This window comes from Malania oleifera, chromosome 5, assembly GCF_029873635.1.
Source record: "Malania oleifera isolate guangnan ecotype guangnan chromosome 5, ASM2987363v1, whole genome shotgun sequence".
Taxonomy (NCBI): Eukaryota; Viridiplantae; Streptophyta; class Magnoliopsida; order Santalales; family Ximeniaceae; genus Malania; species Malania oleifera.
In genome coordinates this window covers 96,040,429-96,055,708 of record NC_080421.1, presented here as the reverse complement: position 1 = coordinate 96,055,708, position 15,280 = coordinate 96,040,429, and positions in this window count along the sequence as shown.

The window sequence follows — 15,280 nt, the reverse complement described above, 5'->3', positions numbered from 1 at the left end:
GCAATTAAAATATGTGGGGATTTTATTCTTTGATTTTTTTTTTTTTTTGTATTGGTTTCTTCTTCATTTGATTCTGATTTTGAATTCCGAATTTTTCTTGTAAGTTTATTCTTCTTTCTAAGGATTTTTGAAAACTTCTTGGATATTAAAGCTATATCACTTACATCCGTCTCTTCTTCATCACTGGAGCTATCATGTGAGGTTTTAAATGCACCAGATTTTTGGGCTTCAGATTTTCCACTTCTTTCATCTATTACCATCTTATATGTGAGGAGAGAACCTATGAGTTCATCTAAGGAGGTGTTTTTCAAATTTCTTCTTTTAGCTATTGCAATAGCCTTAGGTTCCCAAATCGGTGGAAGTCCTCTAAGAACTTTTCGAATCATTTCATAAGTTGAGTAATTTTTTCTTAAGGCATTGAGGGAGTTTATTATAAAGGTGAACCTAGTGTACATACTAGTGATAGATTCATCCAGGTTCATCTTGAAGGCCTTATATTCGCTTGTCAACATATCAATCCTATTGTCTCTAACGTTTACGGTGCCTTCGTAGGTTACTTCTAGTTTATCCCAAATTTCCTTTGTTGTTTTGCATGCCATAACTCTATTGAATTCATTAATATCAAGTGCACAATATAGGACATTTATTGCACTAGAGTTAACTTGCAGCATTTTGTGATCTATTTCAGTCGTCTCTTTTTCTTCTTTAGGTACCTCTTTTCCATTCACTAATTTGGCAGGGATTAAGTCACCATGTGTGACAACCTTCCAAGCCTTTCAATCCATGGTTTGTGTTAGTATATCTTCCTAAGTTACCCTTGTATACCCTTGTATCTTCCTAAGTTACCCTGGTAGTCTGCCTCCTTTAGCTATAAAAGGATGGCCCCTTGTACAGTGTTTAGATATACAATCTAGAGTTTCTCCCTTTTAACATGGAATCAAAGCCTAGGGTTTTTTAATCCACATTTTTTTTTTTTTTTCCTGTCACTGCCCTCCTTCTAGCTACCGCAACCACAGCAGTACCCCTATTTTTAACAACCGCAATAGTACTCCTCGTCAGAGGGAGCTACTCCTATGTGTGTCATCTAGATCTTTATATAACTACTTGTTAGGTTTTGTTATAACCCTGCTCTGATACTAATTGAAAACCAAGATGTAGTCCCAAGAGGGTGGTGAATTGGATTATTAAAATTTTATTTAATTCTTTTTATGAATTCTTAACCACTTTTAATTTTTTTAAGGAATTCTTGACTTCTTGTTAATTTAGAAATTACACAAAACCTTAGTTCTTTATTCAATCAACAACCACAAAACTTAAACAAAACTTAAACAACCAATTAATTGAATCACCAAGCACAAGTATATGTATGCACTGTTGCACTATCAAGATTAATTCAAAGGTAGATTTTATTGCTTGCAAGTTTTAACAATTAAAGTAAAGATTGAGAATGTATGCTTGCTGATATAAAGCTCTGTATTAATGATTTTACTTTATCAATATGATTTGCAATATAAAATCCAACAGTCTTTCCAAAAGCTTAGACTTTAAATAAACTTTCAGTTAGAGAGTCTTTGGTGTTAACTAATCTACATACTCCCTTACGGTTTCTACAAATTATTCATCAACTAACATACTCCCTTTTGATTTTCGCATGCCCAAAAACAAATTAATCTTCAGCTTATTGAATTTCCAAACTATGTAGTATATATGATCAAAAATTTAAATCATCCACGCAATTTATAGGTAAACTAAAAAATAAAGAGAGTAAGGGAAAGAGAAGGAGACCAAGGTTTTTATGTGTTCAGCTTATCTCTAGCCTACATCCTCACCTTAGGCAAACCACCTAAGGATTCCACTATACCTATTCCTTTTCGGGTGGAACAAAACTATTATAAGCGAACCCCATGCTCAAACACTCCTTCACTAGGCTAGAGCAATGCCTCTCCAAGTGATACCCCACGCTTGAGGAACGATCCAACAACCTAGAATCATCTAAGAACTACAAGAAAGACAAAATAATTGTTGCGTACAAGAATACTCTTACAAAGAGAAGATTAGTACAAATTCAGCACTCTATAATTCAAAAATCAAATATAAATTAGAAATAAGATGAAGCCCAAGTATAGAATTCACCAAGATTCCTTCTTAGGATAAAGATCATCAGTAAAAAAACAGATTAGGATGGATCAACACTTCAGTATTCTCAACAAAACAGATGAGCAAGAGAGAACTTTAAAAGAGATTTCAATTGGAAGGCTTGAATGCTGATTATAATGCTTGGTACAACTAGTTCATAGGGTTAAAGGAGTATTTATATAGTTTTTTGAGTGTTTTTTAAGTGAGTTTCCTTGTTGCCCTGGTTTCTTGGAGTGTCCCCTAACATTTAAATTTGAAAACCTAATTTTTCAGAATTTTCTTGTTGAAATTCGATTTTTAAAATCTTCGTGGGTTAGTCGGATGAGTCACTCGACTGGGCCTATTTTGCGTAGGTCAGTTGGCTGATATCATTCTATCTATTTAGGAATTTCAGAAATTAATTGTCAGTCGACAAAGTGAACACTGTTCAAATTGGTCAGTTGGCTGGACAATCCAATTAAAGGTTTTAATTGTTAGTCGGCTGAGAAAACCTAGTTCATTCTTGGTCAGTTGGCTGGACAATCCATTTCTTCCCAAAAAAAGAAATATATTTTTATGACTTTAAACCCTTGTTATTTGAAAAGCTCAAATGTGACTTTTAAAATCATTTTCCAGGGTTTTCAAAAATTGGTCTCTAAGCCTATATTGCATCCTAAAGAGCTTCAACATATTTCAAGAGATGTTCGAATATGAAGTACTTACATAAAGACTTCTTAAGACTTTGACATTCTAAACACTTAAGTGTTCATGCTTGCTTTGGCTCCATCTTGTCTTCAAGCTTTCATATACTTTGAGCTTTCTCTTTAATATCCATGTTCTTATAATCTTCAAGCTTTAATAAATCATCTTGGAATCCATGCCTTTAAGCTTTTTTTTATCATAATTTTTATTTTATTTTATTTTAAAACTTCAATGGATCCCTGTGAACACTTGACCTTGCTTTCTCATAGTTGAGTCCTGAAGAGTCATCACTTAACCAAATATGTTAAGTTCCTCTTTTTTGTTATTATCAAAACAATATTTTAAGCCTTGTAAAGCCAACAACTAAGCTCTAGTGGCTTTGTTGAAGTCCCAACACGTTGTTTTCCAAATGCTTTCTCATGATTTTGACCTTTTGTTTAGTGTTACAAGGATGCAGGGATGTTACCTTGTTCTATTTAATGTTGGAACCACAGAATTATTATCAAACTTAATTATATTTTTGGCTCTGCCTCTGCCACACTAGTTTTGCATGTAACTGGAATGTAAGTTAGGACCCATTAAAAATGCTTTTGCATGCATAAATGTGCATGAAATGCATGAATGTTTATGCAATGCAATCTAAAACAACCACTTTGCCAAAGTTCTTAGAAAGACTCCATCACTCTATTTTTTAAAGTCATGTTTAAAGGAAATACAAAGAAAATTTCAGAAGAAAAAAAAAATCTCACACCTTTTTTTTTTCATTTTTTTTTTTCAAAATTTCCAACCAATTTTATAACAACCAAAAAACAAACATGTATCCTTAATGAAAATGCCCAAACCAACCCATCTTTTGATGTACATCATGTATAATCTTCGCAGTTTCAGATTCAAACTGTCCTCCTCAACTTGTAGTTACATTTCTTTCCTTTGTTGGCACCTAAATATTATCCCATACACTTCATCTGCTAAGCATTTAATTCAACTCCTAATGGATCTGTCCTTAGATAAGAGAAATCTTTCTTATAGTCCTACCTTTTCCAATAGTCATACTTTTTTTTGAACTTCCATTCCTGTTTGAAACTGAGGTGAGACCTGGCAACCAAAGGTCCATATGAAGAGTGGGAACTACCTAAGGACACAATGGTTGGAAATCTATAAGGATTAATTCGATTGATGTGCCAACCTAACCAGTTTGCCAGTCAACTCCTTATTCAAACATTTCAAACTTTCAATCCAACTACTTTTCTGATGACTTTGCTGAACTCCAAAATACTGCTGAACCTCTATTTCTTCTTCATTGTATACTACTACTGAGTTGTCAGTGGAGTGATTTGGGGCTAATTCAAAATTTTGGAAAACTAGTATGTATGCCTAAATGAATACAATAGAATACGACAAGATACTTAACAATACTAAATTTACAACAAAAGGGACTCAATATAATATACAACAGAAGAACAAACAGAGTATGTGAAGAAGGATGAAGCTCCTATCTCAACCCAGGTGGGTTTATTGCTTACAGGTTTACTCCGAGGCTTTATCTTGGACAAAGTACAAACTGAGTAGAGTAATTCACGCTATCCTGAAGACCTTTGTCTTACTGAAGCTAACGCTTCTATACCCCTATCTATTCCTAAAAAAGGTAAAGCTCAAGTATAAATCTTATGAAGGTATGTGTGCTCATATAAATCTTAAAGCCTATCCCCTCATTCCAACACATCATCATACCCTGAAAATTCTTATCCATTCATCCACAACATACATGTAAAAGTTATATACAAAGGTAAAATATTCACAAGTACACATAGAATTATTTATATTTGCAGGTCATGGAGTATTCGAAAGGACCATTAAATTCATATTTGAGAAAATTCATAATTAATTAATGATTTGAATCTCTAAGTCCCTAGCGGAGTCAGTAACTATCGCAACATCTCAAGGAAGGGTTTGGAATGGTGAGAAATAATACTATTAAAGGTTCAAAAGAGTCACCACAATCTTGTTATTTTCCTAGGTGCAGTTAGTTCACCTAATTATTACTTGTTGATTGGTCTCTGAAAACTAAGGTGTAGTCCCAATAGGGGGGTGAATTGGATTTAAAATTTTTTTTAAATTATTTTTGATAAATTTTTGACTTCTTGTTGATCTATTAAATACACAACAAATACTTTCAATCCACAACCACAACACAAGTGTTGGCCTTACAAGGCTTAAAATCTTGTTATCTTGTTTTGATGCTAAGAAACAAGTGCTATTTAATGTATTTGTGTGAGTAATGATATTTCAGAGCTCATATATGAGAAAGGAAGGTCAAAGTATTCACAAGGATCAAATGAAACTTAAAAGAGTCAAAGCATGGATTTAAAGATGATATATGAAACCTTGAAGAATTTGAGGACAAGAATGAGTTGTTGAAAGCCAAGGAATATTAAAGTCCAAAGAGCCAAAGAAAAGCAAAGTAAGGAAGCTCAAAGAATATGAAAGCTTGAAGAAAAGATGGACTCAATCTAAGGACAAAGCATGAAGACTCAAGAATCTAAAATGTTAAAGTTGTAGAAGTTTTCATGTAAGTACTTTAATGTTTAAAATATCATTTGAAATATTTTGAAACTCTTAGGTTAACTTCTTAGACCTAGACACCTTTTAAAATATCTGTAAAATATTTTTATAAAGTCAAAAATTATTATAAAAAGGTTGGAATCATTTTTGGAATGAAAAGCATCAAAAAGAGTTTTTCCAATTGCTGTCAGTTTTTATATAGCCACATTAAGGTGAATATTTCTCTATATAAACCTCATTATGTTAAAAAGTGTTCAACATAAAAGTTCTAGTATTTTTTCATATCTTTCTTTTGACACCAAGAAAATCTAATTTGGAGTTATACAAAAAAGGTTATGACCAAAACACTGAAATGGGGTCACTGCTGTCAGACATCTGAACATTATTCACGGGAGGGACTTCAAATGACTAAACAGCACACAGAACGACCTCAGACATTTGAAGATTATCTGGAAAGAATATAAAGAAGGCAGTAGCAGTTTAGACATCTGAACTTGCGACTTCAGACGTCTGAACACCGTTCAACGGGCAAATTTTTAAATTCTAATATTTTAAAATATAGCCGTTTGAGCTCCAAACTTTCTAAAAATTTGGGAAACTCTCAAAGGAAAATTTTGTAACATGGAAACAAGTTTGAAAGCCTATAAATATATGGTTTTGAAAATCAAAATACATCCAATAATTGAAAATTTTGTTTGTAAAGCTGAAAGCACTCTTCTTCTTCCAAAGCTCTCTTGTTCACTCATTGCAAAACTCTTTTGCTAAGATATTTTGAAGTGCTGATCCTTCTTCCTTTGAATTCCTACTGCTAATCCTCATCTAAGAAGGATATTGGTGAATTCTACACTTGAGCTTCATTGTATTTCATATTGATATTTTACATTCAAGTATATAGTGCTGAAATTGTACTAACTTGCTATTTGAGAGAGTATACTTGTACGCAGATCTTATCTTATATTTCTTGTAGTTCTTTGACATTTCAAGGTTTGTTTGGATCCTTGGCTAAGCAAGGGGACATTTCTTAGAGAGGCGAGCTCTAGCCTAAAGGAGTGACCGAACGAGGGGACATCGTTTGGAGAGGTGGGCTCTAGCCTAGTGAAGGAGCGTTTAAGCATAGGGTATTGCTTGTAAAGGTTTTGTTCCACCCGTCAATGGAACAGGTTTAGTGAATCCATCTCATTCTCTTTTTCCCTTACTCTTTATTTTCAGCATATTTAAATTGCGTGGATGGTTTATTTTATAATCATATATACTACGTAATTTTTGGAAATCAAATAAACTTAAGGTTTAATTTTGATTTTGGTTTCGGAAACTAAAATGGAGTACGTTGGTTACACCATATCTTGCGGAAACCATATGGGAGTACGTTACTTGGTTAACATCCCAAAGATAAATTTACCAAGATTTTATTTGATTTCTAAATATTTGCAAAGAGTGATTTGATTCATCTATATAGGGCTTTACATCAGCAAGCATAAATTCTCATTCACTACAGGGCTTGGTTCAAATTTGGAAAATATAAACAAACAACCATCTTAAGTTATTATATTACTAAAGTGCTGAATACTTTATATCTTGATTTGGTTGTTTGTTGTTTAACTTGTACTTGGCAAATAAATAGATTGTTTGGCTTGAAGATATTGTTTAATTGATTGGTGATTTAATAGTGTTATTGATTGGATAAAAGAACTAAGTTCTCGATTGATTAAAGAATTAAGCAAACAAGTCAAGAATTGGTTAAAAGAAAGAAAGGAAGTTTAAGGTATGCCAAAAGGAATTAAAAGAAATTTTTAGAATCCAATTCACCCCCCCCCCTCTCGGGAAGCTATTCCTAATTTCAACAAGTATTTAAACAAACAAGTTACCAATCAATCAATCAAAACCAATCAATTTTCCAATCAACCACAATATTCAAACAAAGATAGATTCAGCTTGTGTTTCTTTGCAACCCTGTAGTTAATGATATAAAATCCAATACTCTTTCCAAAAGCTTAGACGTTAAGTAAACATTCAGTTTAAAGAGTCTTTGAGTGTTTCACTAATCAACGTACTCCCTTATGATTTTTGCAAAGAATGGATCAACCAACAAACTCCCTTTTGGTTTCCTCAATCTAAAAAAAAAATTGAGCTTAAGTTTACTTAATATCAAATCCATGTAGTTTTTATGATTAAGGAATTTAAAACATCCACGCAGTTTATATGTGTGCTGAAAATAAAGAGCAAAGGAAAGAGAGAGTGAGACCACGGTTTTCACGAGGTTCATCTTATACCCAGCCTACATCCTCACCTTTGGAAAACCACCAAAGGATTCACTAAAACCAATTCCTTTGCGGGTGAAACAACACTGCTAACACACTCCTTTGATTTGGCTAGAGCCCGCCTCTCCAAATGATACACCCTTGTTTGGTCACTTCTTCACTTAGGCTAGAGTAGCACCTCTCTAAGTGATATCCCCTCAGTTGGCCAACGATCCAAAAATCCTAGAATCATCATAATCTACAAGAGATACAACAAATAGATTTGTACAAATAGTGCTCTCACAAAGAGCTGATTAGTACAATTGAAAACTAATATACTTCAATTCAAAATATCAATATGAAATACAATTGAAGCTCAAAAGAGATTTCACCAAGTTTTCCTTCTAGATGAGAATCAAAAATTTAGAAACACAGAGAATGATTGATCAGTTGCTTCCAAAAAATCTTAGCAATTCAGATGTGCAAAGATGAGAGCATGAGAGCTTTAAGAGTATAAGAGTTTTAACATTGAGAATTGATTTTCAATTGCTTGGTATAATTTAATTTGCAAAACCATGTATTTATAGAGTGAGTTTCCTTGTCTCCTAAGTTTCTTGGAGTGTCCCCAAGTTTTTATAACTTTTAGATTTTAAAAATTAATTTTTAAAATTTTCCCATTAAAGTTCAAAATTTGAATTTTCGTAGGATCAGTTGGCTGACCAAGTGACTGGGTGGGTGTTTATACAGGGTCAGCTGGGTAGACATGTGACCGAGACCTTTCTATGTCCCAAAAATTAATTTTGTTAATTGGTCATTCGACTGACTGAACACAGGTCATTTTGGTCAGTTGGTTGACCAGACAATTTGCTGAGATGCTGATAGCTTCAACCCCCCTTTCAGTATTTTGGTCATTACATTTTCTATATAGCTTCAAATTAGTTGATCTTGGTACCAACAGAAAGCTAAGAGAAAATCCTACAACATTTATGTTGAACACTTTTTTTAATGAGGTTTTTTGATACAGAAAAATGTGTTGGCCTTACAAGGCTTAAAATCTTGTTATCTTGTTTTGATGCTAACAAACAAGTGAAATTTAATGTATTTGTATAAGTAATGATACTTCAGGGTTCATATATGTGAAAGTAAGGTCAAAGTGCTGACAAGGATCAAATATGATGGAAGCAAGGTAAAAGTGCTCACAAGGATCAAATGAAGCTTAAATGAGCCAAGACATGAATTACTTGTTGAAGAATATGAGGACATGAATAAGTTGTTGAAAGCCAAGGCATATTAAACTCAAAAGAGCCAAAGAAAGGCAAAGTAAGAAAGCTCAAAGAACATGGAAGCTTGAAGAAAAGATGGATTCAATCCAAGGACAAAGTATAAAGACTCAAGAACTTAGAATGTTAATATTTTTGAAGTCTCATGTAAGTGTTTTAATGTTTAAAATATCGTTTGAAATATTTTGAAGCTCTTAGGTTAATTTCTTAGACCTAGATACTTTTTAAAATACCTAAAAAATATTTTTATAAGGTCAAAAATTATTTTAAAAAGGTTAGAATCATTTTTGGAATAAAGAGCACCAAAAAGAGTTTTTCCCAAAGCTGTCAGTTTTTATACAGCCGCATTGAGGTGAATTTTTATCTATTAAACACTCATTATTTTAAAGAGTGGTAAACATAAAAGTTGTAGGAATTTCTCTTAGCTTTCTTTTGACACCAATAACACCTAATTTGGAGTTATACAAAAAAGTTATGGCCAAAACACTGAAATGGGGTCACTGCTGTCAAACATTTAAAAACTGTTCAACGGGCAAATTTTTAAAATTCTAATGTTTTAAATTATAGCCGTTTGAACCTTAAATATTCTAATAAATAGGAAAACTCTTTAAGGAAACTTTGGCAAGTTTGAAAGCCTATAAATACATGGTTTTTCAAAACAAATAAAAATCCAAGAATTGAAAAATCTATTTTTGAGAAGCTGAAAGTACTCTTGTTCTTCCTAAGTTCTCTTGCTCACTCATTGAAAAATTCTTTTGTTGAGAACTCTGAAGTGCTGATCCTTCTTCCTTTGAATTCCTACTGCTAATCCTCTTCTAAGAAGGATCTTGGTGAATTCTACACTTGAACTTCATTTTATTTCCTATTGATATTTTACATTGAAGTATATAGTGCTGAAATTGTACTAACTTGCTCTTTTGAGAGAGTATACTTGTACGCAGATTTTATCTTGTGTTTCTTGTAGTTCATTGATGTTCCAAGGTGTTTGGATCGTTGGCTAAGCAAGGGGATATTGTTTAGAGAGGCAAACTCTAGCCTATGTAAGGAGTGACCGAACGAGGGAATATCGTTTGGAGAAGGCAGGCTCTAGCCTTAACCAAAAATGTTGTAATCAGTTTTGTTCAACCCATCAATGGAACAGGTTTAGCCGAACCTCGTAAAAATCTCCGTCTCACTCTCTCTTTCCCTATTCTTTTTTTTTTCAGTTCATATACAACTGCGTGGATGATTTAAATATCTAAATTATACATACTACACATATTTGGAAATCAAGTAAACTTAAAATCCAATTTTGATTTGGGTTGCGGAAACCGAAAGGGAGTATGTTGGTTACACCATATCTTGCGGAAACCATACGGGAGTACGTTACTTGGTTAACACCCCAAAGAAAAATTTACTAAGAGTTTATTTGAATTCTAAATATTTGGAAAGAGTGATTGGATTTATTTATACAGGGCTTTACTTCAGTAAGCATAAATTATAATTCATAATCACAGGGCTTATATAAACAAACAAACTATCTCAAGATCTTATATTACCAAAGTGCTAAATATTTTATATTTTGGTTTGGTTGTTTGTTGTTTAACTTGTACTTGGAAAATAAATTGATTGTTTGGTTTGAAGATTGTGTTTAATTGATTGGATAAAAGAACTAAGTTCTTGATTGATTAAGGAATTAAAAAAACAAGTCAAGAATTGGTTAAAAGAAATAAAAGAAGTTTAAGGTATTTTAAAAGGAATCAAAAGAAATTTTTAGAATCCAATTCACCCCCCCTCTTGGGAAGCTATTCCTAATTTCAAATTGCTTGTTAATGCAGATGTAGAAAAATTAACAGAATTTGGAAAAATCCCATTTTAGTGCTTTTCATTCCAAAAAAAATTTTAATTTTTTTGAAATAACTTTAGACCTTATAAAAATATTTTTCAAGAATTTTAAAAGGTATCTAGGTCCAAGTAATTAACCTAAGAGTTTCATGTATCTATATTGAAATTGAATGAAGTACTTACATAAAGACTTCTTAGATTTTTTACTTTCTTAAACACTTAAGTCTTCATGCTTTGTCTTGACCCTTTCATCAAACTTTAATATCAAGTTCATCCTCTCATAGTAATCAAGCTTTAAAATATCATCCATGCTTTTAAGTATTCTTTAAGCTTCATATTATCATGTTCCTTTGGAATATAAGTTTCAATTGATCCTTGTGAGTACTTGACCTTACTTTCACATATGTGAGATCTGAAATATCATCACTCAACCAAATCTGTTAAGTTCTACTTGTTTGTTAGCATCAAAATAAGATAATAAGCCTTGTAAGACCAACAGTGTCTAGACTAATCGTAGGCCAAGTAGCCAGTAGTTTCAGTCTACATTTACTAGAGTTGGGATTGAAAGTTCAGTTATGCAAGGGGAAGGTACTAGAACCCTTATACACTTATTCTACAAATGGTACCCAAAGTAACTATGAATTATCCCTAAACTAAATATAGTGGTTGTGAATTATGGTGTTATCCCAAGAGGGGGGTGAATTGGGTATGTTGAACTTACGGGTCACGCCCGATTTTGATTATGACAAATACTCATTATATCTAATGAGTGTTAGAAGGATGTGCAGGAACTAAAGGTGTTGAGACAATGATGTGCACAAAGTCAAGAAAAGCCCGAAGACCAAAGTTTTTATTTCATAATGTAATTTCTTTAATTGGTCTGTAATAGTAAGTAGGTATTTGGTTTGTAATAAGCTCACACACATCACATGCATGATTTCCTTTGTAAGCTCAAACCAAACCATAGAAAGACCTTAGGGTGAACATCTTCCGACACCGAACTTTTTCGGTGTTTCCAAAACTGGACCCCAAGTGACCTTAGGACACACACATATACACATATGTTGATTAGGCACTTAAAATAAACCTTTCTGGATCAATTCGGGACCGCAATGCACACTTGGTGCACTTTCGGTCGACCGGCCAATTCAGTTCAAATTGGCCCGGTCGACCGAAACCGGTCCATGTCAACTATTTGACCCGGTCCCGGTCGACCGATCCCTTACAGGTCATTTGACCTCGGTCGACCGAACCCCCTGGGAGTCAACATTTTGACCCCCCGGTCGACCGACGAAAATTGTACTGCAATGACCTGGTCGACCGAAGGGTTTTGGGAGGATTCCCAACGGTCCGGTCGACCGAGCCACACAGTTCAAAAAGGGGCCGGTCGACCGAACCTCGGTGTTTCTGAAAATCGCCTAGCCCGGTCGACCGACCACTCAGTTCAAAATTCCCCCGGTCGACCGAGCTACTTGAGTCCCGGTCGACCGAACCACTTTTGGTCGACCGGACCTCTCGGGTTGCTCCTATTTTTTTACCGAGGTTAAATTTTTTAACCAGGGTTAAATTTTCTTAAGGGTCATTAATCTTTTCTAAAAATCCCTAATTAATCCCCAACGGTCAAAATTCTTAGTATGTTTATATATACTCCTTCATTTGGTGGATTAAGTACTGATTAGCAAAAAGGATTAGGAAAATCTCTCTCAAGCAAAAATACCTCCTTGTGATTCCTACTTGCTCAAATCTTTCCCAAAAGCACTTTAACTCATTTCTTCAAATCATTTGTAAGTGCTTTGAGTGTATATTCAAACAGGTTTTGCTCTCATTGTTTAAGAGTGTTTAAATTGATTTTTCTCTCGAGAGCATAACCTAAGTTTTCTTAGGAGGCTTTGCTAATAAGCCTATTCTAAGAAAACTTGTGGTAAACTTCTGAGTGTTGCATTATCATTGCAACATCTTTGGAAGTATGTATTTGTTTTGATTTGCAAAAACATATTTCAAGCTTATTCAAATATCTTGTGGAACTTATTGAACAATTTGTGAAAAGGTATTTGTGCTTGTTACACTAATCTTTGTGGTATTATTTATACAAGTAATATAGCATTTACCGAAAACAAAGATTATCTATTTTGCCATTCAAGCATATACATATTCGTATGATTGACTCATTCTATTGATTGATTATTTTGAGGCTTGTTTGATACTCTATGTGAATAAGCTTGATTGAATATTTTAAAGTACACAGATTATTATTGACACTCTCACGTACGTACTACACTGATAGAAAACATAGTTGAGAGTTGACATATTCAGACCACACAGAGCTTACATTTTAAATCACTTGTGGTGTTTGTGTTTGTGCGCATTTGTGGTACAAATCTGCTTTACGTGAAAGCACTCCTGCATTGTACCTTGTGATTGTATATCTGAGAGATTCCAGGCGTGGCCTGAGGGGGGGGGTAATCCAGCCCGGTAAGGATTGGTGTAAAGGTTGAGGTCAGCCCTGTGGTAATTTGACCTGGTTTGTATAGGTGCCGCTCCACCCGCTTAAGTGAGCAAGGTATTGTGATAATCCTTGTGCTGGTTAGCCAAGGCGGGGACGTAGGCAGTTGGCCGAACCTCGATAACATATCTGCGTGTCATCTTTCCTCTACTGCTTTCTGACACTTATATGATTGTTTAAACTGCTTTATTTAATCTCTGGTATATTTACATTATTTGCACTAGATTGACCCTAGGATTGTGAACATACTGCTGCTAGGAGAAATACCTAGAAGATAAAATTTAAAAATACCAATTCACCCCCCCCCTCTTGGGATCACGGTAAAGCTAACAGGGTATTTTTTAAAAAAATAGGTCCTTTAGGTTCTAATTTTGAAAACAATAATTTCAAACTTGCAAGCTACCAGTTACTACCTCAATCAATTTTTTTATTAATCAACCCAATGAGTAATTTTAAGTGTATTTATCAAGCATACAATGTTACCCAATTATTCAAACATGCACCATTTGATCAACACATACACAATATGGTTATGGGAAATTTAAATAGAGATAAGGGTAAGAGAGATTCAAACTCGATTCTACAAGGTTCAGCCTACCCCAGCCTATGTCCTCGCCTTGAGTTACCCACTCAAGGATTCCACTATATAATCTGCTTCTTTAACTCGGACAGAGTTTCCCTTAAAACCTGCTGCTTACAAGAGGCGTAGCTTCCTCCTCAATCCCAGTTCACAACCCAAACCATGTATACAAAATGGAGATTACAATTTCTACAATAACTTGAATGCTTCTACATGAAGCTCATGAGTACAATAGAGATCTAATACATGCTTAATGTTTATGTACCAATATGATCTTTATATTAAGAAAGAGATGCTTGACAAATCTACCCTTTAATTAGTATTTCCCAAAATAATTTTATAAGTAGATGCTTTGGAGAACTTAGGGTTTGAGTTCAACTTACTAGATGCAAGAATACCAAATGTGATCCTTTTTAAAAAAAAAAAATAGTCTTGAATGTTATTAAGATCTAAGTTTTTGCTATTAAATAACTCGTAAGATCAAACCTTTGAATAAATATATGCCTTTGAGTATTTCAAAGATTTAAAAACAATATTTTTTTAAAGAATTTTTTTTTTTTTACCAATAAAGTAGACCCCATTATATAAAAAATATGATTTTGAATATTTCAAGGATTCAAACTTTAGAATACTATTTCCAAAATATTTTTCACAATAAATAAGTACGGGAAATATAGTTTCTTACTCCCAAGAAGACTTTTATTTGAATGGATAACAAAGAAAACAAATGTTTAATAAAAAATTGAAAGCTCAAGGAAATATTTCTCAAACCTCAAGATCAGACCGAGATTTAGCAGAAATTTGCTTCGGTCTTGAAGATGCGAATGCCCAGACAAGTATGAATTCTTTGGAGTGCAGGCAATGAGTCTCAACAATTGTATTCAAGGCTCTCAAGAGATGTGCAAAAATGTTCAGGGCTCCCCAATTATATGCAAAAAAGTGAGGCGCTAGGGATTTTAGGTTAATTTTATAAGTGTTCTTGGCCCTAGGTTTAATCCTGGTCATTAGATCAATTAAAAATAATGGTTTTCATTCATTTCTGCACTAAATTGTGTTTCAACGTCCTATCCTCGTAGACGAATGGGTAAGTTCGTCAATGAGTGTATAACACTCGTTCATTGATGAGGCCATGAGTTCATAAACGAGAGCACTATCTGAGCTTTTTGGGATCTCGATAATTGTTCATTGATGAGACAACACAGTTCATTGCTAAGTGGCCTTCATATGTTCGTCGATGAGGCCGTTGGGTTCGACGACGAGGCCTCTAAAATTTGCCTCAAAAAATTTATTCAACCTAGACTAATGCAAATGAATTTTTCATGAAATGCATGAGTTCTAAGATCTGTCTAGGGTATATTTGAGCTTCAAATTATATCATATGAAATATGTAAATACATTCAGTTCTAAATACCCATTCCCATTAAAGATCTTGAACATGAAACTTGCATCTTCATCCTTATATTCTTTTAGATCCATG